Below are 25,836 nucleotides of genomic sequence, written 5' to 3'. Positions count from 1 at the left end.
AACCGACTCAGACTGAATCCAGAGAAAACGGAGGTACTTGTGATAGGTTCCCCTGGTCCAGGAATGGCGGTGGTTTCACCTGTCCTGAACGGGATCACGCTTCCTGTGAAGGACTCCGTGCGCAGTCTGGGGGTGCTTCTTGACTCGTCGCTTCACCAGACAGCTCAGGTGAATGCGACAGTCAAGAGCACCTGTTATCAGCTTCGGCTTATTCGCCAGCTGCGCCCATACCTGGCCCAGAGGGACCTTGAAACTGTGGTACATGCTCTGGTAACCTCGAGACTGGATTTCTGCAATGCACTCTACATGGGGCAACCCTTATACCAAACCCGGAAGCTACAGATGGTACAGAATATGGCAGCCAGGCTGATCACTGGTACTAAAAGACCTGCATTGGCTGCCTATTTGCTTCCGGGCACAGTATAAGGTGTTGGTGATTACCTATAAAGCCCTAAATGGCTTGGGCCCAGGATACCTGAAGGACCGCCTCTCCCCATACATTCCGCCCCGCACCCTCAGAACTTCTGGGCAGCAACTACTTAGGGTCCCAGGGGCTAGGCTGACCTCTACAACGAGGAAGACATATTCCATCGCCGCCCCGGCCCTATGGAACACGCTGCCCACAGAGCTCCGCTCGGCCACCTCCCTGGCTCAATTCAGAAGGAACTTAAAAACCTTCTTATTCCATGCTGCATTCCCCGATTGAAGTTCCAGCTGGCCTCCCTTCCTCCTCGTTGGCAAGAAGGCTGGCTAACGGGGTTTTTTTTAATCTGTTTTTATTGGTGTATTTGTATATTTGATTGTATTTGATGTTATGTAATTTGTGGTATTATTTGATCTTATTATGCTGTTCACCGCCCTGATCTTTGGAAGGGCGGTATACAAATAAAATTTTTATTTATTATTTATTTAAAATAAAGCTGCTTCAGGTCACTTGGGAGGTATGCTGTTTAAATGATGCATGCATCCTAAGAGGCTGGAAGCCGCACCAAAGCCACACTCCAATCCTAAGAACAGCTTTGGCCCAGCTTCTGGCCTCTTAAGATGTGTGTGCCATTTAAACAGCATAACTCCAAAGTGACCCAAAGCAGCTTCATTTTGGCCTGTCTGTTCGGGCCCTATGTCAAAGGGGAAACTTTTAGCTATGTAGCATAGTTGTGCTATATACTGTCATTACTCCAAACTCTAGGAACTGTTTAAATACATCTGCCAAAAAGTTTGGTGCCAACTGTAATATGTACAGGTGACTTGTCATTGTTACAGTGTTAACATATGTTATAGTCACAATGAGTTTTTGCATTCAGTGGATTTATCAGTTAAGTTCTAGGTGGATTTTACCTTTAGAAAACGAAGATCAAAAATGTCATCTGCATTGTTGCCAAAATGTCTTCATCCAGTAGTCTGCTAAAAAATCAAAGTCTTACTTGTACTGAAGTTTTGCTTAGTATCGCTATTTCTGTATGTGTGGAAGGGATATAAGATTGTTCAATTTTCTCCATAAGGATGGTCTGCTGAGAAGTGGAAGAAATCAGGAAATTGGGTACTGCATGATCCTTCTTCTCAAGCTACATGACACAAACAAGGGCACTGCCTATGAGCAATGGTACTAATTCCTCATTTTATTGTGCTGTGGGTGCAGAATGCTGATAATTTGCTATATTGGCAGGTATCCACAGAGTACTGAACATGATGATTGTTTGCGTTGTGTCCTGGTCTGCCCTAGCCAGCCTCCTTGTTTTATCTTGACATAGACATAATTAGGAGAACATAGCCTCAAGTCACTTTGTAAGCTACTAAAACTCTGATTTGACATATTAGGCTTTCCTGTCATTATATGATCATGTGTAGATGAAAGCCTGTTAGCTTCAGACTAGAGAGAATCCAAACACTTTGAATGAGAGAATGGTAACCTTAGTTGCCCAACATGTCTAGATTTCTATTCAGGCATTGTGCAACTGTGTGAGTCTTATATGAGTGTGGAAGACAGATGGAGCTGCAGTGGTTGTTGGTTGTTTTCATATCAGTACAGCAGTGAATCTTCTACAGGTTTGAGTCCAAGCTTTAAAAGATCCAAGTTGATGAACCTTTTTTAGGGCTATGATTCAGTGCTTGGGGTAGTTATTTTAAAGTTGATTAAAGCCAAAGCAGATTCGTTGCTCTACTGAATGGAAGTTGCTGGCCAACGTTGTGAGGCTGTACATACTGATTCTGCACCTAATCTTCATATGTTCTCAACCTACACCACTGTCTCAGTTCCTGTTGGGGAAATTTGCATGAAGTTTTTGCTCAAGCACACTTTAAAAGATATTGGGAATCCTGATATGACAGGATTTGTCGACATGTTGAAATCTTTATTTATATTGATGTGAACCATGAGTTCACATGCAGAATTCCCTCCTCACTTTTGGACATTGGGTATATGGGTGTGAGAGTGTACAGCCTCACCTTTCTTGTGTACCCATAAGACCTGCATAGAAAATAAGTTGCTATAACATCTGGATATTGACCATTTTCTATCTGAAATTTTTAAGAAGAGAGCTGCCATGGTTAAATTCTGCCTCAGAGTCTTGCCTAACTTGGATATCTTGTGAGGTCAAGTTGTATTTGCACAGCCCTAACAGAAACATTTCACTCTGGACATGATTGTGATATAGGATATAGCTGTGCAATTCTTTCCCCTTAGAGATGTGCCATGGAAGCTAAAAATATATGTGCCACAAAATCTTCTCTATTTAGCAGCTAAACCTCTTCTCTCCAATATTTTCTGACTTTCCAAGAGGAAAGCAATAATATCTTCAACTCTTCTATACTCTTAATGTAGAAAACATGTTCTCTCTGGTGTGGATTGTCCACTCTGACCTCTTACAATCATAGTTCACTACATATACTGATACACTGTTTCATTTCAGTTGTGTACACAACACAAAATCTTCTAGAGAAGTCTCAGCCTTGAAGAAAATAAAGTTTTCTAAAAGCAGAATGTATTTCTTTGGCGTATGCTTTATGGCACTGTTTGGACAATTTTTTTAATCTTTGTAAGTTTTACATCCTCTTGTGGCAGAATATATTTATAGGTTAACATTGTCCTTTCATCTACTTTAAGCAAAGGCTTTTCTCTACCGTGCACATAGTGGCGCAGTGGTTAAATGCCTGTACTGCAGCCATTCACTCAAAACCATAAGGTTGCAAGTTCATTACTAGCCAGGGCTCAAGCTTGACTCAGACTTGCATCCTTCCGAGGTCGCTAAAATGAGTACCAGGTTGTTGGGGGCAATTAGCTTACAGTTGTGAACCGCTTAGACACTGCGAGTTCAGTATGAAGTGGTATATAAATGAAGCTGTTTGTTTGTTTGTTTTGTTTCTTCAGCTGCTCATCTACACCTGGATGTACTTATCATTGTGTCCTTTTGTACTACATGCTTTAACAGCTCTTAACAACCACCATTAAGATTTGTACTTATCACCAGGCCACCATGCTAAACATGTTCTGCATTTGAATTACACTTTACACCACACCACTCCTCCTCACCTATGTATAAGACTACTTCATATGCACCTGCAAAGTGGAAAACTGATGCTGAAATAAACTTGTTAGTCTTAAAAAGTGCCACAAGACTTCCCTTCCCTTCTCTTACAATGTACTGGATGGAGGTAAGAATCACAAACAGGATGCTGGTGGTTCACCCCATTTGACTTCCTCCCTTCATTGAGTGAACCATGGGCACTTGCACAATCACACTCTGTTAACTGAAGGAATCTTGTATTGCAAACATCCTGATTAATTACACCTAACCAGCTTTGAAAATCACACCTAGAACTCAAGGTAACATAGAAGTTTCAAGGAGAGGCCAATTTTAAAAGATGGATGTAAAAGCCAGTTCTTGATGTGGAAAGTCTTTCTTTCCTTTTGGATGTATTGAAGGGAGAATTTGTCTATATAATTTATATTTAGTGATTTTATGGTTAAGTTGATTTAAAACGGCATGATGATTTGGATTTTTTTACTTCTCTTGGTATGAGGATGTTTTATTTGTATTTCTTTGATTGGATCACTTTATGTGGGCAATTCCTTTAAAAGACAGCTCATAAATATTTTAAATAAGCAGGTGTCTGCTAAATAGTTATTTGTAATTTATCTTGGTATATTTCTTTTCAGAGCTGTACTGGTTGCTTTCCAGACTGCCTCATTCTAGTTCTCTGCAACTAGATAGGAGAAAGTCGAAACTCCTTGTTTTTGTGTCAGAAAATCAGTTTGGTTGTGTGTATGAGAGAGAAAGAGAGAGAAAGATCCAAGTATCTTTCCTTTTTAATTGTATGGAAATTTTCTTTTAAATGTTATTTTCTATGGCTTTTAATTTCCTAGTGAGCATCTGTAATTGCTTTGCTGCTTTGTGTCATCTGGAAAGAATTCACAATACTGGAGCAGGAAAAACAGACCAGTTTTCACTTCCAAATGTGTTTGACCACAACACTCATCAGCCAATAGCCTTGCTGTCTGGGGCTAATGGAAGTTGTAGTCCAATACATCTGGATGGGCACATTTTAGGAAGGCTAGTTTAGAGAGAAGACAGTGGATATACATGAGGTACTGGCTTGTGATTTTAAGAGATGCCAGAGGAAACTGGCTAGAAGCAGGCTTTCCTCTCAGTATGGAACATGCTGGCTCGCTCTCCTTGTGGAAGGTTATAGTGAGATGATGATGGAAATGCTTTTTAAATAAAGATTGTTGGGGCAAGAAGCCAGAATACTTAGGCTCATGGAAAATGTCAGGGCACTTTGTGCAGGTACTGAAATCACAGCTAGTCAACAGTTTTATCTTGCTTATCTTTTAAAAAGCAAAAACAAAAAAGGAATCAATTTCTGTGGAGGAAGGGATATTTGGGCTGTCGTTTTTATCCATTGTTTGTGCACTGTTTAATAGAAGCCAGGCACCCCAGCAGAGGTGTTAGCAAGTGCAGAAGTGATTGTTGGTGCTTGGCTTGAAATACGGGTCAATAAAGTCATTCTTGCCACCATAGTGTGTTGTCCCAAAGGCTCTGTTATACAGATGTTCTAGGAATAAGATACCAGGAATAGTATTTTTATGAAAAGCCCCTTGAGGAGTAGAATTTTGCACAAAGTCTATTTGAACTGAATCTGTGTAAAAGTAAGAAAAGCAGAAAATACTTTTTAAAATTAGGAACTGTAACATGACCGTAGGTTTCCTGAGCAAATTTGTGTTGGTTTTTATGTCTGTACTTTCCAAGTCATATTATTACTACATATTTAAAGGGTGCCTCCAGTTCAAGTGTAAAGTTTTTAAAAGAAAGAAACACCTGCAATTGAGGATTCAAAACTAAACTAATTTGAAATTAGTTCAAATATGTGACCAGTGTGGCAATATGTCGCCATGTGTCATCATGTTTTAACTGTTAGGGGCTCAAGCAGGCCAATTAACACATAAACATGCTTCAGTTTTTTTCTTTTTCAGTGGCCACTCAACCAAAACTCGAAAAAATATTTTCGTTGGAGTTTGTTGTTGTTGACATTCCCCAGTCTTATTTTTCAACTGCACTCAACATCCCATGGCTACTGAACATGCTTGGTCCTTTATGGGGTTGTCTGTTAGTAAAGGTTGACGACTTAGGTTTTCCTGTATTTTTCACTGGTAACGGAAATGATTTATAATGTAGACCTATCTTTAATCCTCCTTGCTTCCAAAATATTTTATCTGTTCACATCTTATGGAGCCTTTTCAAATGATCTTCCTTTGCAAATTTAATTATCTTAATCCTGCCTTGATCTCTATTTCCATGACAAACAGGCAATTTTAAAAAGTTCTGTGAGACAGCTGGCATTTGTTATAGCTGTTTGACGGCATCTGCACTGCAGAAATAATCCAGTTTGATACCACTTTAACTTCCATTTCGCAGTTGTTTGGTCTTGACGCATGGTGACCCTGTAGATGAGATACCATCAAGATTCCCTATCCTCCATTGCTTTGCTTAGGTTCTACAGATTCAGGCCCATGACCTCTCAGATTGAGTCTATCCATCTGGCATGTGGTCTTCCTCTCTCTATGCTATCCTCTATCAGGCCCATGACCTCTCAGATTGAGTCTATCCATCTGGCATGTGGTCTTCCTCTCTCTATGCTATCCTCTACCTTTCCTAGCATTCTTGTCTTTTCTAATGAGCTGTGACTTCTCATGATGTGGCCAAAGTACAACAGTCTCAGTTTGATCATCTTGGCTTTCAGGGAGATTTGAGGCTCGGTCTGTTCAAGGACTCCTTTGTTTGTCTTTTTGACTGTCCACAGTATTCTCGGTACTCTTCATCAGCACCACATCTCAAATGACTTGATTTTCTTCTTATCTCTTTTTTTCACATGATGATGAAGAATATAATGGCTTGGATATTTCTAACTTTAGTGCTCAGTTGTGTATCTTTAGTCTTTAGGATCTTGTCTAGTTCTTTCATAGCTGCCCTTCCCATTCCTGGTCTTCTTCTTTCTTGCTGCAGTCACCATTCTGATCAATGTTTGACTGATATATTTAAATTTTCTCATTGTCTAAGCTGAATGTATGTATTTCTTCCATGGTCCTTATTTATGTTTTCTTTGGCCCGATTTTAGGGCTCGAGAGTGCGGAGCATCCACATGCTCCCGAGCCCTACCGTGCCAGCATAGCATGGCCCCGTCCACATGGGGGCTGCCATGATGGTGTGAGCATGCCGCAGTGCCCAAACTGCGCTGGCCAGAAGAGATGCAACCAGGGCGCGCGAGCACACCAATCGTGCCCCTTCCAGGAAGCTGCTTTTGACAGCTTCTTTTTGTTCCTGAGAGGGAGCACATCATTGCCACGCATTTTGGTTGCTGCGGCAACGATGTGGGGCAAAAACGGGCAACAAGGAACTACTCGTCTGTCAAGCCCCTTTATGTTCAACATTAAGCCTGCCTTTGCACTTTATTCTTTGGCTTCCTTAGTAATTGTTCCAAGTCTGTGAGATTTTCTGCTGGTAATATGGTGTTGTCCACATATCTAACATTGTTGATGTTCCTTCCTCCTATCTTCACGTGAAGGCACACAACAGTCACAAAGCACATAGCTGGGCAGGCGCACCAAGGATGGGACAGTTGTTTTACCTCCATGCACTCCTAAGGCAGTGACACTATTTTTTTTTCAAGCTGGAGTTGATGTGAGGTTATTTTGGCTTTAGATGTTTCTGTGGGATAAGGAGTGTGTGGGAAGTTGTCATGCCTCCAGAGCATCTTTGATGCTCTTGAGACATATATTTAGTTGACATTATATTAGGTTTTCTATGTATTAGTTTAAGAGGGAAAATAAAGAGCTACAGCTTTAAGAAAGACAAGGATTGTGGGAAATCCCAGGGTCTCATACTGTCTCCCTCTAGTTATTTTCAGTGTGTAGTAAGATTTCAGCCAAGTCAGACCTGGAGAGAGTATTTTCCTTTGACAAAAAGATAAGTCCACAAAGGAAAAAAGATAAGTCCACAAAGGAAGAAAGATAGTCCTCAAAGAAAGATAGAGTACATCAAGAAGAGAGCAAGGTATTTAGAAAGGACTATAGTAGGAAAAAGAAGAAATCAGTTTTGTGTTTTTTGTGTTATAACCAGTAAAGCTTTTGGAAACGTAAGAAATTTGTGGACAAGTCTTTTGTTCTGGCTGTGTTCCCGAGAGCCAGAGGCCTTACTACACCCAAAGTCCATAGCATCGCTCTTGGGACAAAACAGAAGTAAACCTGCCATATTTTGTGAAGTTAGAAGTGGTTGGGCCAAAGAAATCTAAAAATTGGAAAATCTGGAGAATTTCAGTTTCTCCTGGGGAAACTGAGGACTGGAAAAGGGTCCCCACTTTCCCTACCTTTGTCTTAGACCAGTGGTTCCCAACCTTTCTAATGCCGCGACCCTTTAATACAGTTCCTCATGTTGACCCCCAACCATATTGGAGTGGTGTCTCAGTTCCTAAGACCATGGGAAATACATGTTTTCTGATGGTTTTAGTCTTCTCACAGCATTCCAGAACCTTCTGGGTCAGGTCCTGTTCCACTTTGTGGTTTTGTTGCCTTCAAGTCATTTCTGATACACGGCAGACCCTAAGGGTGACCTATCACAGGATTTTCTTGCCATGATTTGCTCAGAGGGGGGTTGGCATTGTCCTCTTCCGAGGCTGAGAGAGTGTGATTTGCCCAAGTTCACCAAGTGGGTTTCCATGGTTGAGTGGGGATTCCAACTGGTCTCTCAGAGTCCTAGTCCAACATTCAAACCACTGCAATACAATATATGATAGACCTCTTTTAAAGTTGGTTTAGTTGTTTTGTTAACTTTTGTATTAACAGGATTTTTAAGAATTGTATCATGTTTTTGAAGTTGTATGTTGCCTTGGTTTCTGTACTGGGAAAAAGATGGGATATTAATCAATCAATTAATTAAATTTTGCCTTGTTTTGTCTGTATTCCAGCCCACTAAATAAAGGAGACATGAAATGGAGTTAGTGGGTACAAGTTGTTAAATAAAAAAGTCTTGCGAGACTCGGTATGCAAAGGATGCACAATGTTTAGAACTGAATTAGGCACACTTAGGCTGCTGCCACACTGCATAATTAAAGCAGTTTGACACTGCTTTCACTCTCATCACGCCATCCTATGGAATCCTGAGATTTGTAGTTTGTTGTGGTGCCAGGGCTGGGCTTTGAAATCTCAGGCCTAAGAGAGGCAAAAGTCTCGGGCTGCATCTACTCTGGAGAAATAATCTGGTTTGAGACCACTTTAAGTTTTAATTGCCTCGGCTGAATGCTGTGGAATTTTGGGAATGGTGGTTTGTTCCAGCACCACAGCAGAATGGCAGTTAAACCCCTGTAAAGCTTTCTGACCACGGTGACCAATGCCCTCACCCCAAAATGTAGGGCACTCAAGCAAAAAATGTAGGACATGACCAAGAATAAAAGCTAAAAACACCCATGTAATTATAAATTCATGCTTCTTAGCCATGATCCAAATGGAGGACATTTTGAAATTTGACAGAAGAGGACATGTCCTGGAAAAGGAGGAGGATGCCTGGTCACCTTGTCTCTGGTCCAAAATACACTGCAGAAATAAAACATAGCTGGACTGAAATGTCCAGAATTCCTCACCAAAGCTGCATCCACACTGAGGAAATAATCCAGTTCGAGAGTGACTTAACTGTCCTGGGTTAGTGCTGGGGAATGCTGGGAATTGTAGCACACTGTGGCCCCAGAGCTATCTCTGACAGGGAGTCCCATAACCCTCCAAACGTAGTTGAACTGCAGTGCCCAGAATTCCTCACCAGGTGCATCCACACTGAGGATATGGTCCAGTTTGAGACTGCTCAGTGTTGGGGAATCCTGGGAATTGTAGTCTATTGTGGCCTCAAAGCCATCTCTGACAGAGAAGTCTCAATGTCTCCCAAACACTAACATTCCCAGGATTCCCTATCATTGGGTTAAAGCAGTCTCAAAGTGGGTTATTATTCCTGCAGTGTGTGAGAGATATAAAGGCTAGGGACTGGATTCATTCATTAACCCACAAAAGAAGGATATCTGTGTCCAAAACACACTGCTTGGACTGCCAGGGCTCAGTGCTATGGAATCCTGGGAATTGTATTTATCCTGACACAAGAGCTCTCTGACAGAGAAGGCTAAATGCCTCACAGACACCAGAGTTCCAGAGCATTGAGCTGGGGCAGTTAAAGGGGTCTCAAAGTGCAGGGGGGGGGGGGAGAGAAAAGCGAGGGAGTGTGATTGAGTAGCTCACCTCGACTGTGGCTGCTCTGGAAGTAGGAGAAGGAGGAGGGAGGGAGGGAGCCAAGGGAAGTGGCCAGGACCATCCGGAGGAGCCCCTGCTTTTCCTCATCATCGCAGCCTCCTCCCTTCCACCGCAGGCCCCAAAGGGCCAAACTGCCGGCAAGAGGCTCTGCTCCCAGGCAACGCCTCTTCCTTGTCCTTCTCACCTCCTGGCCCTGAAGAGCCCCTTCTGCCTCCCTCTCAGCTCTAGGCTCCCCCCCCACACACACGCACACACTGCCTCACTGCTGGTCCTAGGCGACCCCTGGGAAAGGGTCTTATGACCCCCAAAGGGGTCCCGACCCACAGGTTGGGAACCACTGTCTTAGACAGTAGAAAATAACTTTCATGTGTCTGAGAAGTTGACAAGCTAGTGGAGGAAAGTTCAAGTGAAGTAAGTTCTTAGGTAGTATGTTTCTTCACCATCACATGGTTTTTGTCAAAGCCAAATTTTTGGCTGGATCTCACTGATTTCAAACTAATAAGAAATGACAGCAAGGCAACATTGCTGTTTTTTCGGCCAGGAGGCTACATGAATTCACATTTCAACAATAGCCTTTCCCTGCATCTCATAATTTTCACACTGGCCATGCCCTTCTTGACTTGGCACAGAACCTGATGAGAGTACTATTTATCTAGCTGAGTCATATGCAAATCATTGTTGACATCTTCTCTTGACTTCCCAGTATGTTGCCAAGAATAGGTGAAGAAAAAAGATCACCGACACCCCAAAGCAAAATAGAACTGACATGGTGTTGGTATCTGGAACAAACACTGCAGATAATGTTTCCAAATCTCTTTATAAATCAAGGGGATGAAACCAAAGGCCATGTAGTGAGGCTGAAGTAATCACAAAAGCATCTGGCACCATGGGTGAAGAGGAGGGTAGAATACAGAAAATAAATGGCAAAATAATCCATCTTTTAGTAAATTTGTGAATGATGATCCACCAGTGGAAGGCTGTCGGACCACATGAACTCCCCAGGAGACCTTGGAGGGGTGCAGCCACCACCACAGCACCTCAACAAAAAACATTTCCCTCAACCAAACAAGGGGTGGCATTTTCATCAGGAGAGGTCGTTTTTAACTAGAGCAAGTGAATGGAAGTTGGCCCAAGGCCCACCCTCATACATGGTAGAAATACCTTCCACACACCCCAGAGGGCATTTTGGGACAAATTTTTTAACACTAGGAGGTCCTGTAGCCCCCCCCCCCCAGGATAAATAACCATGGGGGCCCTGCATGCAATCCATGGGTCACACTTTAATTACTTTATCTTGAAGTATCACTAGATTTTAAGTAGTGGCAGTTCCAGTACTTCCTTCCCCTATTTCAAGTGTTTCTATGATTTACTTCAATTATTATTTTCCTGGCAAAAACACCCCAACTGCAATTTATTTGCTATTCCACCATCATCTAATTCAACCTTAGTCTATCCTTATGACCTTTCCATTTTATGACCTCCCTGCTTTGGTTGGTTATTATATATGTGATGTACCGGTAGATTTGGGACAAGAATCACACCACTTCTGTTTTGTGGTGTGCTTAATTTGCCGTGGTGGTGGCTTATGCAAGGCAAAGCTCCTTTGCACAAAACTTATGGTGTCCCCATTCATTTCATAGGGTTTTCTTAATCATCCCTTTTCTACCTGGAGTGGTGAAGGAGTTGAATAAACAATAGGCAGCACACTCAGCTAGATACTAGTGTATTGGTCCCTCAGACTGTGTTGTTATTCAGAAAAATTGTTTGGTGCTTCAGGAAGATCGTTATGAAATCCCAACAGGGGACAAAATCTGAGGAATCAGGGGGTTTTTTTGGTAGAGAGGAGCAGTTCCATCTGATGGACTTAGTCCAACAGTCATTGGTGGATAGCATGGTTGCAGGTGGCACAGGCCAGATTCCCAAAACAGCAGTAGTCAGGATAGCCATGAATTGATAGTTTTACTCAAAAGGGAGCAAGTGTTTAGTCTGGCAGAATCCCTCCAGAACAAAATCAGCACATACTAAAGACACTGTATTACTCATAGGGCCTGGTGGACTTAAACTCACCATTCAAGTATGCTTTGTGCTCAGTCAGGTGATGGAACTTGTATTGCAGCCAAGCTGGCATACTTGAGAAGCCCAGATTAGTCTACCAGTCTTGGAGCCAACATGTGTCCCTGGTGTTGCAGATGATACGCTAGAGCTAGGCAAGTATGAAGCTTCAGACAGCATACACATCCTAGCTGCTCCTTGTTTTATTTTTCATTATGTTTCATACCACACCTCTCCTCCTGTGACTTTAAGGTGGTGTACATGGATCTCCTCCTTCTCCTCACATTTCCTCACAGCAGCCCTGTGAAGTGGTAGGTCAGACTTGGAAGGAGTGACAGGACCAAGCACATCCAAAAAGTTTCATGTCTCAGAAAGGGCTAGAACCTGGATGTCCTAAGTACCAGTCTGACACCAACTGGCTTTGTTTGAATAAAGGAGCACTAGAGACTGAGGTCATTTTTGTTTATTTATTTATTTCTTTATTTATTTATACATACAAAAATGTTGCTCCATATTCAGTTCCTAGAACCATCCTAAACCTCTAAAGTTGCCTTCAATGAAATCACTGTTCCTTAATCAATCTATCATTGTGTCTTCCTTATATTTCTGTCTTTGAAAACTGGTTTTGTATTTGGCCTCTTAACTATATGTGTCTGTTAGTCACCTTCCCCAAGCTCTTCTAATTTTCTCATTCAAAGCCACAAGATTCCCCAACATCTGCCACCTCTTTCTTGGTTAAATGTCTTGTTTAAACACAATTTTGCTTTTGAGTTACTCTGATGTAAAACTTTGCCTTGCTTGTCACTGAAGCCATGATCCAATCAACAAATCTATGTCTCTTTCTTTCTACAGTTGCCACAGTGAAAACTGGAAAGGGCTCTTGTAGCTCCAATGATTGCTTAGAAGAGGAAATTTCAGATGTTGCTTGTCACACAACCAAGTAAAAAGCAACACCTGCAGAAAGTTCCTCTTCTACAAAACCATTAATGGTACAGGAGCCCTTTCCAGCTTTCACTCTGCCAACCCTAATCCTTAGGGCTGTTCTGCTATATCGATAGCAGAAAATTTGGGTGGAAAGACAGAGTTACTTTATGACATTTTTATGCCATCCCATAACATGAAATTGTCTGGGTGACTTTTGAAAATTCCAAATGCAAAATAGAAACATTAAACACAGATAATAGAGCATGACATCAAGATTTTAAAAATATAGCAGTTTAAGAACAAGACAAAATGGATAGGGCCTCCAAATTACAGCCACCTTGAACCCTGTTCTGGAAGAAAGGAAGAATATTCAATCAAGCAATCAATCACACTGATTCATTTATTTATTATTTAAAAGGCCAGAGTGAACAGGAAAGTCTTCACATGGTGTTGATTAAAAAAACTACAGGAATGATGCCGGGAAAGCCTCTCCTGAGAGGCTGTTTGGAGGTGACAGTCAAAATATTTCTGTCTCACTCAGGTCTGTGGGGTTGTAGGTTCTGGAGCCAGTCATCACTTATACTGTTTGTGTAAATTACCCTTCCATGGAGGTCTTGCCTTTCATCACTGAAAGAATCTTTTGCAAGACAAAATCCAGCCCATTATATTTCACAGTTGTCTAAACAAGCATAGTGCTTGTTCTGTGGTATTTCTTATGTGCCAAAGAGTTATTAATTGGGACTCAGTCAGGATGCTCTTCATCTGCCACAGTAACACATAAACATTCAAGTGTGCTCCTGGAGTAAAACTATTAAAACACCAGTGAGGAGAACTGGAGGGCAGCCTGCTCTGAGGGAAGTTTGGCATTCCCTGCTTCTCAGAACAGTAGACTGAAGGTTCCTATTGTGGTTCTGTCTCTGTCATGTCATCAAGGTTTGGGTCCTTGTGAGGTGAAGAAGGGGACACCTTAAAACTATTCTCTTGTTAGCATAGCATAGAAAAGTACGGTGGGACTGCAATTCCCATAATACCACAGATAGTATGGCCGTAACTACTAGGAGATGGTTTCCTCAAGCTCTGCCTGATGCCGTTAACAACAGGTGTGAGCACTCAGAACTTTGTGTGAATTCTTCAGACCTTTGTGAACAGAACTTGGAGAATACTGCTTGGGCATCTCAATTGTAGGGACTTGGTCTCTCTCTCTCTCTCTCTCTCTCTCTATAAATAAAAAAACCTTGTATTTGTTTCATCTCCACCAAAAACACTAAATCAACAACAATTAACGAAACGTTCAAAAAGGCTTAGGGTTTGAGTTTGCAGAAAAACATGTAAAGGACACTTAACGGACAATTCCATTAGGGTAGTTATCCCGGCAGCAGATAGAAAATGTATTCCAAACTCTTGCCCACCATTTTTCCTGAGTTACATCTCCCATCTTCCAGAGGACAGCTATTTCAGTTCTTGCAGCAACCAGAAGGAAGGCAGTATGTTTCAGAGCACAGTTTTCTTTGGAATACAAATGGAATAACAAAAGTGCAGGATAAAAATGGATGGTTTGTTTGTTAAGTGAGATCTGGTTTATGACAGCCATCCAAAAAGTGAGACTTAGGGCTCTCTAGCTACTTCAATACTTGATTATCTAAGCTAGAGCTAGTCAACCAGAAACGGGAAACCTAAGCTTCCACTTCAGATTTTTAGAGTGTAAGCTTACACACACACATCCTTCTCTAACAGGAAAATAATTTTTATATGTAATGTTCATAAGCCAATTCTTCATACTCAGGGCCTTATTGCATTACAAAAGGGAGGAACCCAGAAACTTTTTCCATCGTTGGTGGACTTGTAAATTTGCTAATATATTTTGGAGGAGTGCAAATGACACAGTGGGTAAGGTTTTGAATGTTAAATTATAAATGCATCAATGGCGCACTTGCGGCGTCATAATGGCTCCAAGACATGCTGACGCTAAGCGTCTGCTACGTCAAGATGGCGGCGCCCATGTAGAATGGGTGCCGCCATTTTGTACGTGCTCAGTGTGTACTAGGGTTAGGGGCGTCCGGAAAGGACACCCCTTTCTAACCCTAGTACGTGCCGAGCACGTACTTTTTGCCTGTGCGGAACGGGCCTATGTTTCAATCTCATAAGGAGGAAGCCTGGCAGAGGTGAAGCCAGGAGGGGCTGCATCTCCCCACCTTTGCCTCTGCCTGGCTTTGTTGTGAGGAAAGAGCCAGACAAAAGCAAAACCAGGAGGGGCTGGCTGTCCCCTTCTTCACCTCACAAGGAAACTGAGCAGATGCGAAGCCAGGAGGGGCACACTTGTCCCTACTCTTCTGCTGGTTTGTCTTCCTCCTTAGGGTGGGAGCCATGGCAGCAGATCTGCACCCTCCTCCCCGCAGTGGGATAATGGTTCCACGGGTTGCCATAATTGTCCACTATTACCAGGGACAAAATGTGGAACAAATTCGAGACCAAACAGTAGGACAACAGCAGGACAAAACTCAGCCCAAAATGTAGGACATTTAAGAAAAATGGAGGACCTTAAATGTCCTACATTTTGTGCTGAGTTTTGTTCTGCAGTTGGCCTACAGTTTTGTCTCGAATTTGTCCTACATTTTGTCCCTGGTAATAGTGGACAATTATGGCAGTCTGCACCCCCTACACCCATCATTGACACCACTGCTTCCAAAGTGCTTTCAGTTTTGGGGTGGGCAAAGAAGATTTTAATAAAGTTGTTTCAATTTCCTAGCCTGAATTTCAAAAGCATCCTGGTCATTTTCTAGTGTGCTGTATCATTTCCCATTCCATTTATATACTACTGGACTATCATCATGGATGGGTAACTCAAGTTTTTGATCACCATTTTGTATCCCTCTGTTGGAGGCTTTATCTGTTGCTTTGCTTCTTTTTCTTTCCTTTTTATAATTTATATACCTGACCATGGATTTGATATTTGAAGGAAAGCTGCTGAGTAGCTTGTTTCTGCATTAGTTCCATCTCTCCTTAACAAAAGAACTCTGGTTTGGCTGAAGTGTGAATAGATGACTGGACAGATTGGCCTGAAATCGATCTAACATTTTAGTTAGGGAGTGTCATGAACCTGGTTGGGGACAATGCTATAAATCCTAACTTTTATATTGGCTCCTGTTCCTCCAGGAATAATTATTGTTCAAACACCAGTGTTTGCCAGAACATGGCCATCACGGTTCTGTTGCCCACCCACCCTTGCTACTCTTTTATTTTTAATCAGGCAAAGTGGGTTTTTTTTATCCCATAGAATGTTTTGTCCCACATTTTGGCTTTGACTGTGTTCTTTCTAAATTGGAACCAGCTGGAAGTGGCCCCAGCTGAATAAGAGAAGGCAGATGTCTCCTAAATATAGCTGAAAAGGAGCAGATGGGCAGCAGAAATAGCTGTGTGTGTGGGAAGCGGACACCCATTCACTAAGCAGTGTTGCACCCAAAATGTGGTTATTAACCAGCTGTTTGGATTAGAATGAATTGATTTCTGTACCATAATGAGTAAAAAGAGCACAATGCACCAATATGTCATTCCACTGGTATGAAACTGATCATCTACTGTTGTGCAAATTGCAGAGTGATTTTTAATTGCATAAATTTACTTGCATTATTATGACTGTTATGTTTTTTACAAGGATTGAGATAATATCCTATTGGGTTTGAATCCCATTGTGGGAGAAAAGTGGGATATAAATCCTAAAAATAAAATATAAATAATAAATGAGGGTAAAGGAAATCCACAGGATGAACACTGTATAGCACACATGCTGGCCACTTCCATTAGTTGGTGATTGGCAAAGCCACAGGGGATATGGAACCTAAGCATGAGAATTATCCGGTTCCACCTGGAAGATTTCTATATTACCATGGAAGGTGTGTGTGTGTTACATATCACCTGTAGTTATGCTATTTTATATAGCTGAGACCACATGAAACTCACAAATACACCTTCAAAATAAAAGCAAAAGGAGTACAGAAAAATACTTAAGCTGTAAACAAGCAACAAGCTTTTCCTCAGATGTGTTAACTGTGAAACCTCCAAACCTGATGTCCGTCCAAGGTCATAAGCTATTTTAGAGGGGTTACTGTTTATGATATTCACTCTCATCCCACTTTAGCAGAGGAGTCTGTACAGTTTTAAAAGCAAATATGTGTGCACACCACACACACACACACACACATATATATACACCACTTTTGTCTCTTGTCTTGTCTCCAGTCTTAGTATAATTCATTGCAGTTCATGTGTGACTCTTGGCTAAAGAGCAATGACTTCATCATCTCTGGTGGCAAACAGTGATGTACCTTCCAAGTATTCAGACAAGCCTTTAAATCTTCCTTCTGCCTTTAAAGATCTGCTGGGACACGTTAGTTGATACACCACTAGCTTCATGCTAAAGGCTGAAGCCCTAGTAGTGAAATGCAGTGGTGAATAGAAGGTTAAATTTGGATTGGGGAGACCTCAGACCATATTCTCATTGAGCCATGCAACTCCTTGGGTGACTTTAATAATCCATTTTCCTAATCCTCTTGTGAGGATAAAATGATATGCATGTCAGCTTGACCAAAATTCTTTGGACAAAGGGCAAAAACAAATATAACAAAGCAGCCTCCAATACCTGGCAATATCAACTTCCTACACACTATTCCACATAGGACTGGACACATGCTTGCTTGTAAGTTGTTTATTGATCTTGTTATGTGCCTTCAAATTGTTTCCAGCTTAAGGCAACCCTAAGGTGAACCTATTATGGGGTTTTCTTTGGCGGGTTTCTTCAGAGGGGGTTTCCCATTGCCATCCTCTGAAGCTGAGAGTGTGTGACTTGCCCAGTGTTACCCATTGGGTTTACATGGCCGAGCCAGGATTCAAACCCTGGCTTCCATGGTCATAGTCCAATGCTCCACACTATAAGTTGTGCTCCTTGATACCTAGGCACATGCCTGCAACTGTGAGATAATATTCAGGGTACTCAAGCATGGTGCCACTACGTTGTGATGGGCTTCCCCCCCCAACAAATTTATAAGTCCCAGGCCTCATCGAAAGCTAATTTTAAAGAATTCTTTCTTTTCTAACACATCATGTTGTATGCAGATATAGAAAGCTTCCCCAGCTGCTATAAAAACCTACCTCGTGCGACTTAATCTCTTGCACCTTGCTATATGGACAATGGGATATGTTCACCCTACATGTAGAATGCAACATTGCAGATAACTACTGTTTAATTAATATTTATTTACCATGGGCGTTCTGAGTGCTTTTCATTTTAAATAACTGTAAATTAAGAGCCACATTTATAGCCCCCATTACAGCTCAGACAATGTAAAATTACCTTTTATACCCATGGAAGCCACCTGATTTTCCTATTAACATTCCTCAAAGTTTCCCACCATCAGGATTCAATTGTATTTTTTAAAAAAGCTATGTAGAACTTCATGGAGATAGGAAACTCAGCATTCTCCATTGTGCCATTGCTTCCTGTAATTCACTTTCATTCTTCTTGTAATTTCTCCACCTCTGTTTGTTAATTATTCAAAAAGTTGTGTATGTGTTGCAAAACTTTAGTCATTATGTTTTTACCATAGCCTTAGAAGTGAAACACTTTAGGACTTGGCTTGCACAGTCATTAGGCTAATTCCTATACACAGTTATCAGCGAGTTAGTCTTGTAGATCTTAAGTGGGGTTTCCTGTAGACATGTTAGTAGGGTTGCACTATAAATCTCTCACTTGTGGACCAACAAGTTAGTAGGTAGTCCAACAAACAGGTAGGCCTTTCCAACTTAGCTTCCCCTCCCTGAATATGAATACGAATACATGCATGTGACCATTAATTGTGCTTCTCTCTGTCTGCCAAATTTCCCCCCAATTTTTTTTATTTTTTTAATTAAATTTTAAAACACAGCCAACAAAGAGACAACAAACAATACAGAAAACATGTACATATACCATTCACATACATTACAATACATACACAAAATAACTTTCAATTAAAAAGACTTCCGAAGTCACCTAACAGCTGATTCATAAATGCTGTATCTTAACTGTATACCTTTTTTTAACTTTGCTCGTACTTTAATGCATACCCTTCAACTATATATGATCTTTTTAATGTCTTTGTAATATTTATATCACATTCCATAATATAATACAAAATGATACAAGCTTCTCTTTCAGGGGCGGGTTATAGACCGCCGCTTTGAGGCGGTCTGCCGCCGCCGCTGTTTGCTCCGTGCGGGAGCCGCAGCAGCCACACTGCGCGGCTCCCGCACGGACCGAAAAAGAAGCTCCAAAATGGAGCTTCTTCTTGCGGCGCCTCTGTGACGTCACGAGGCGCCAGGGGCGCATTCGCGATGTCACAGACGCCGCGACACGTTCGGACGCACAGCGTCCGATACGTAAAGATGGCGCCAGCCGTGTGGAATGGCCTGCGCCATATTGTACGGACAGAGTCCGTATTAGAGACAGGGGACGTCCTGCGGACGTCCCAAGTGCCGGTCTGTAACCAGCCTCAGTCTTTATAGCTTTACATGTTCGATATTCTTTAGAAAATATTACAAAATATTGCAGCTTCATCCAAAATTTCCCCCCAATTTTAGCCATTTTTATTTTAATGTTTTATATTGTTTATTAATATTGTTGTTTTAGCACAGGGATGGGGGGCGGGAAAGAGATTATTTTGAATCTGTTTGTATTTTTAATTGTATTTTTTATTGCTGTAATCCGCCTGGATTCCCTGTGATTGGGCGGGATATAAATACATCTATTATTATTATTATTATTATTATTATTATTATTATTATTATATTGCTCTTGTTAACTGCCCCCAAGTCAATCTCGATTCATGGCGACCCTGTGGATGAGATATCTACAAGACTTTTTTCTGCTGCTCTGCTTAGCTCCTGTAAACTCATACCTGTGTTCTCCTTAATAGAGTCCAACCATCTAGCACAGGGGTCGGCAACCCCCGGCCCGTGGGCCGAATGCGGCCCGCGGAGGCCTTTCCGCCGGGCCCCTGCCTTCCCCGGCCGCCGCAGCCACCAATTGCGGCTTTCCCCGGCTCCCGGGGGCCGCCATTTTGTTTCCCAAAATGGCGGCGAAGTCTCACACGACCTCAAGGAAGGTCATGCGAGACTTCACCGCCATTTTGGAAAACAAAATGGCGGCGGCCTAGAGGTGAAGTCTCGCGCGACCACAAGAAAGGTCACATGAGACTTCGCCGAGGCCCGCTGCGGCCGCTGGAGCCCTTGAACAGGGCTCCGGCGGTGGCAGCGGGCCTCTGGGAGGCCCATTGCCTTCGCTGGGGCCCTCCAAGAGGCCCGTTGCCGTTGCTGGGGCCCTCCAAGAGGGCTCTGGCGGCGGCAAAAGGGCCGACAAAGAGGAGGAGGCCTCCAGCGCTGGCGCCCCCCGCTGACTTTTTTGCCGGCCTCTGTCGGGGCCTGGGGCCCCGTCAGGCCAGCAAAGAGGGGGAGGCCTCCTGCGCTGGCGGCCCCCGCCGGCTCTTTCCCAGCCTCTGACAGGGCCTGGGGCTCCGTCAGGGGCCGGCAAAGAGGAGGAGGCCTGGACCCCGGGGGGTGGAAGCTCCGCCCCCGGCATGCGGCCCCGCCCCTGGAGTGTGGAAGCTCCACCCCTGGCTTTGGCCCCCCAGTTGTCTGAGGGACAGCAACCTGTCCCTCGGCTCAAAAAGGTTGCCTACCCCTGATCTAGCATGTAGCCTTCCTCTTTTTCTACTTCTCTCCACCTTTCCTAGCATTATTGTTTTTTCTAGTGAGTCCTCCCTTCTCTCATGATGTGCCCAAAGTATGACAGCCTCAGTTTTGTCATCTTGTCTTCCAGGGTGATCTCTGGCTTGTTCTGCACGGGATTCTCAGCACTCTTCTCCAGCACCACATCTCAAATGCATTTATTTTCTTCCTTTCCGCTTTCTTCACTGTCCAGCTCTCATATCCATACATGATAATAGGGAATACAATGGCTTGTATGATTCTAACTTGTTAGAATGATGATGGCAAGATTAGAAATGGCATGCCATTGGAAAGCTGCAGTGAATTTATCCCTTTCTAGCTGGAAAACACTGGTCCCTGGCCTTTATTGGAGGGCTGACCATGTATGTGCATAAAAAAATAAGACCCAACCACATAATTCATTCTATGTTATATGGGCCACATTTATTATTTACTCTAACTATAGTAGCAGACGCTTAAGTCTCACAGTAATTTATGGAAAGATTTACTTGCAAATTGTTGAATACTGTAATTAATCTAGATCATACCAAAGGGAAGTGTGTTGTGAGTGCTTGTCATGTGGTTTTATACATCTTGTGATTCAGTTACCTTTCCCAAGACATATAGCAAGGATGTTTTGTTTTGTTTTTCAGTGCAACAGGATAAGGATTTGAGATCCTCTAGAAAATATCTGGACTTTTACAGAGTGTTTTGTTTTGTACCGCATCAGACTGTATTGCTATTTAAGTGTGTAATAAAGTTTCCAGGCATTTTTTGTATCCACACACTGCGCACAGCAATGTGAAAGCAATTCCTGGATGCCTCTGCTGTTTACTGTGGAGCAGCATGCAGAGCCTAGAAAGGTTCCTGATTTTTGACTACAGCACTTAGGATCCCCAAGCATCTTGTGCAGGAAGTTTTCCATTGTCTAGGAAGAATCATAATCTCAAGACAACCTTCCTGTGTGACCAAGCTTGTAAAGACTTTCCTTTCAGTTGGGAAGTGTTGCTTGTTGTAGTGGGAGCCAGAGGAAGAGGTTCAGCGAACATGGAGCAAGTTAGCAACCTGGGTCCAAAGAAATTCCTTTCTCTACTCTTGGGACAATGCAGCCTTGTTTGCTTTTATTCTTTGACACAGCCAACAGCCATAGAAGCCTGACCCTGACTCTGGGAAAATGTCTTCAGCCTCTGCTGGCTTAGCTTTACAACTTCCACTTGTAAACGCATTCCTTGCTGTGAAAACATGGAAATGTGAAACCGCAACAATGGAAGGCGCTATTAATGCTGTGAAGTCAGTGTAGAAAAAGCTAGGAAAAAGTAAAACCAAAGAACCCATTATTGTGAATAGAAGTCACCAAAGTGATATCTAGGACATGCATGTTTTTCCCTTCTGTCCTCAAAAGCTCCCCCTTGCTCCACTGTAACTTGTCACACAATGCTCTTTAACACTATACCCCATTTTTACTGCTGCCAGAGAGAGGGACATTTCAACTGGAAAGTGCTATCTCTTGATGTTAATGGCTGCAACTCAACTTCAATTTACAGTGATCCTATGAATGAGAGACCTCCAAGAAACCCCATTATTAACAGTTCTGCTAAGGTCTTGCAAACTTAAGTCCATAGCTTCTTTGATTAAGTCAATCCACTTGTAATGTGGCCTTCCTCTTTTCCTATTGCCTTCAGTTTTACCAGGCATTCCCATCTTTTCTAATAAGTCATATTGTCTCGTGATATGTCCAAAGTATGATAGCTTCAGTTTAGTCATTTTGGCTTTTCAAGATAGTTTAATCTTGACTTACTAGCAATCCCATTTATTTGTCTTTTTCATGCTCCATGGTATCCATAAAGAACAGTATTCTGGAGTCTAGTCTTCTGAATGGGCACTTAATTCTCCATGTGTATCATATTTGGCAGGTTTCTTACTTGTGTTTATATAAGTCTGTTTCTTTCTAGTGTTAAAAATTAAAGGTTTCAGCAAGGAAGGAAGAGGAGTGTGGAGGAGTGGTGGCATGATGTGTAGGCAGGAGTTCCTGGGGCTGATGGATGAGAGGATGGAAAGTGCAGAGAAAGGAGTGAAAATCAAAGGCAAGGGGCTTTGAAAAGTAGCTGAAGGGAAAGAGAAGTAGCCATGATGGGCTAATAATGCAACCAGGTAGGAGAATGTTTGGAGGTACCAGTGGTCCACGGTCTGCGCACAGCAGTGGGTGGGCAGGAGTTCCCTGGAATTGTGTGTTGAGGGATGAGAGGGTGAAAAGGGGGTGAAAATCAAAAGGCAAGTAGCTGAAGAGAAGCAACCATGATGGGTTGATAATGCAACCTGATAGGATGAAGGGAGATACCCATGGTCCATGGTGTGGGCTTAGGGGGTGGCTCACCCCTACAACTGTGGGGTGACGCTTTGACCAAGGGTGACAACTGATGGCCCCAGAAAGAATATAGCAGCAAAGACGGTCTGTCAGCTGTGTGAAGATTGTGTGTGTATGTCTGTGTTTTGATATGTGGCTTTTGGAACTTGGGCAATGCCTGTGGTGCTAGCTGGATTATGTAAAATGTTACTATATAAATAAAATAATGTGACTTGTTTGGATCACCACTTTTTCTTGGCAGGATCCCTGTGCCTTTAACAATTGCATGTCAGAGAAGAAATACAGCAGATATTCTTTTTCCTCAGTTGCTATGAAAAAAAAATGCTGTTGAATTTCTACATGTTGATTTGATCTGGAAAAGCATAAGAGTCTGTTTGAAAGGAGAAAAAGATGGCAATCCTACTTCTGCCCTCTCTTTCCAATTGTTTGGTTAGATAATAAAAAAGTAATGACACTTCAAATGAGCCATAGTTTGTCTAGTTCTGGTGCTGATTTCACATGAGGGGAGGGGAAACAAGACCAAGATGGATTGTATTTATTAACATTTACCCATATTACAGTTTGTCACTGATCTGGCCTTCAGTAAATTACTAATACGGATTAAAGAGTGGATTAAGCAGGGGACAGAAAATGATTTCCCTCCAAAATACTTTCAGCAGTATGTAGGAAGAAATAGCTAGTTAAAATTTCAGACATTGAAAATGTGGGATACTGGGTATGTGTTTTATTATTTCCTTTACAAGATTAGGGGTTTGGTATCACCTCTTTAAATCTGTGTATAACCTTTTAACCCAGCAAGTAATAAAAGGTCCTTATTTCTCTGATAAACTGAATGAGGGTATGTTGTGTGGTACAATTTCAGAAGCAAAATTAGCTGATATCCATAGCTGTTGTTCTTGTGATTTCAAGTCATTTCTGACTTATGGCAACCCACCTAAGATAGAATCATAGAGTTGGAAGAGACCGCAAGGTCCATCCAGTCCAACCCCCTGCCATGCAGGAAATCTAAATCAAAGCATCCCCGACAGATGGCCATCCAGCCTCTGTTTAAAGACCTCTAAGGAAGGAGACTCCACTACACTACAAGGGAGTGTGTTCCACTGTCGAACAGCCCTTACTGTCAGGAAGTTCCTCCTAATGTTTAGGTGGAATCTCTTTTCCTGTAGCTTGCATCCATTGCTCCGGCTCCTAGTTTCTGGAGCAGCAGAAAACAAACTTGCTCCCTCCTCATTATGACATCCCTTCAAGTATTTAAACAGGGCTATCATATCGCCTCTTAATCTTCTCTTCTCCAGGCTAAACATCCCCAGCTCCCAGAGTCGTTCTTCATAGGGCATGGTTTCCAGACCCTTCACCATTTTAGTCGCCTTCCTTTGGACACGCTCCAGTTTTTCAACATCCTTTTTAAACTGTGGTGCCCACAATATTCCAGGTGGGGCTTGACCAGAGCAGAATAGAGTGGAACTATTACTTCCCTTGATCTAGACACTATACTTCTATTGATGCAGCCCAAAATCGCATTGGCCTTTGGGTTTTCTTGGCAAGTTTCTTCCGAAGGGGTTTGCCATTGCCATCTTCTGAGGCTGAGAGAGTGTGACTTGCCCAAGTCACCCAGTGGGTTCCATGGCTGAATAGGGATTCACACCCTGGCCTCCAGAGTCTTAGTGCAACACTCAAGCCACTATACCACACTAGCTCTATCCATGGCAGAGTACAGTCAAATTAAAACCTGGCTTCCCCAAGAAAAACACAGAAAAAACTGGTTTTTGTCAGAGAGAGATATTAATAACACTTTTATAACCTATTCATAAACAATTTTTTAAATTCTTGTTAATCACATTGATTTCAGTGGAATTTTCTTCTCGATTATTTGTGTTTAGCATTGCAGCATTCATTTACAATGTGATACAACCTTTCTTTGTGCTCACACCTATGATGTAGACTGAATCAATGAAGTTTATCGCACTGTTCCTTCTGGGTCCGTTCTGTTCCGTTCCCCCTCTCTTCCATTCTCAATCTGTTCCAGAGGGGGAAATTTTTGAGAACTGTTCAGAACAGTTCTCAAAAAGCATTCCCTCTGGAACAGAATGGGAACGGAAGAGAGGGGGAATGGAACGAGTGAGGGACTGGAGTGTGCGGTAAAATCTGTCCCCCACTCGTTCCGTTTCCAGACCGGTGCAATAAAATCCTCTGTGTGTGGAACTCAAGCAGAGAGAGAATGAATTGATTGTCATAGATTTATGTGGGGAATGGAACCTGAACTCAGATCCTACATTGAAATCATGTGTTGAATTCCAGATTGCAGACCATATAGGTTCCAAAGAAATTCAGGACCATCTTGGTGCTACATAGACAACTTAAGCACTTTTACCTCTGCATTTTCCCCCAATGAATAACTGTTCAGTTGGCTTCTGCTGCTGCTGAAATCCCAGAAGCATAATCCTTTTTTTTTGTTTTGTTTTAATTAAAGTTTTATTAAAGATTATGTCATTTAATAATACATAAAACACAACAAATAGTACACACAACTTGCTTAACAGGACTTAACTCACATATACCTAAAGCATAACACAACAAGAGAGAAAAGAAAGAGAAAAAAAAAGAATTCACAACACTATACATTCTTCTACATTGCATCCTAAACGTTCTAGACATAAACTACACATAACTAAAACAATTCTTCCGTTCTTTTGCATTTAGGTAATATAATTTATAGCTTCATTTGTGGTCCTTGTTTATCATTGTGTTATTATCATGTACCCGCTACCTATAAATAAATCTATTTCTAACGAACTCTAACATGTGTAATCATTTCCTTAGCAATATTGTCTGATATTCTATATACATATCATAGTCTGGTATCTTTAATATGATTAATACATTGTTAATTATCTTAGTTCTATTTAATCTTTGAATCCTTCTGTAAAAAGTTCTTTTCTTTCTTGTTGTAAAAAATTAATCACTTCCTTCCAATCCA

General features: G+C 42.1%; 1 protein-coding gene across 7 annotated transcripts in view; it reads left to right on the top strand.

Annotated features, from left to right (window-relative positions):
* The window catches only part of SLC29A1 (solute carrier family 29 member 1 (Augustine blood group)), a 121,746-nt gene that overhangs the window by 52,932 nt on the left and 42,978 nt on the right, over window positions 1–25,836 (top strand). Inside the window, exon 1 of one of the 7 annotated variants that reach the window (XM_089529637.1) lies at window positions 7,404–7,547. The exons of the other annotated variants lie outside the window; for them this stretch is intronic. The gene's annotated coding sequence lies outside the window, so the exon portion shown is untranslated. Of the gene's footprint in view, window positions 1–7,403; window positions 7,548–25,836 lie in introns of those variants that run through there. 7 annotated transcript variants of the gene reach the window in all.

Source organism: Sceloporus occidentalis, unplaced genomic scaffold (assembly GCF_023333645.1).
Source record: "Sceloporus occidentalis isolate IW3139 unplaced genomic scaffold, rSceOcc1.0.p SCAF_6, whole genome shotgun sequence".
NCBI lineage: Eukaryota > Metazoa > Chordata > Lepidosauria > Squamata > Phrynosomatidae > Sceloporus > Sceloporus occidentalis.
This window is presented reverse-complemented; position numbering and strand designations above follow the sequence as displayed.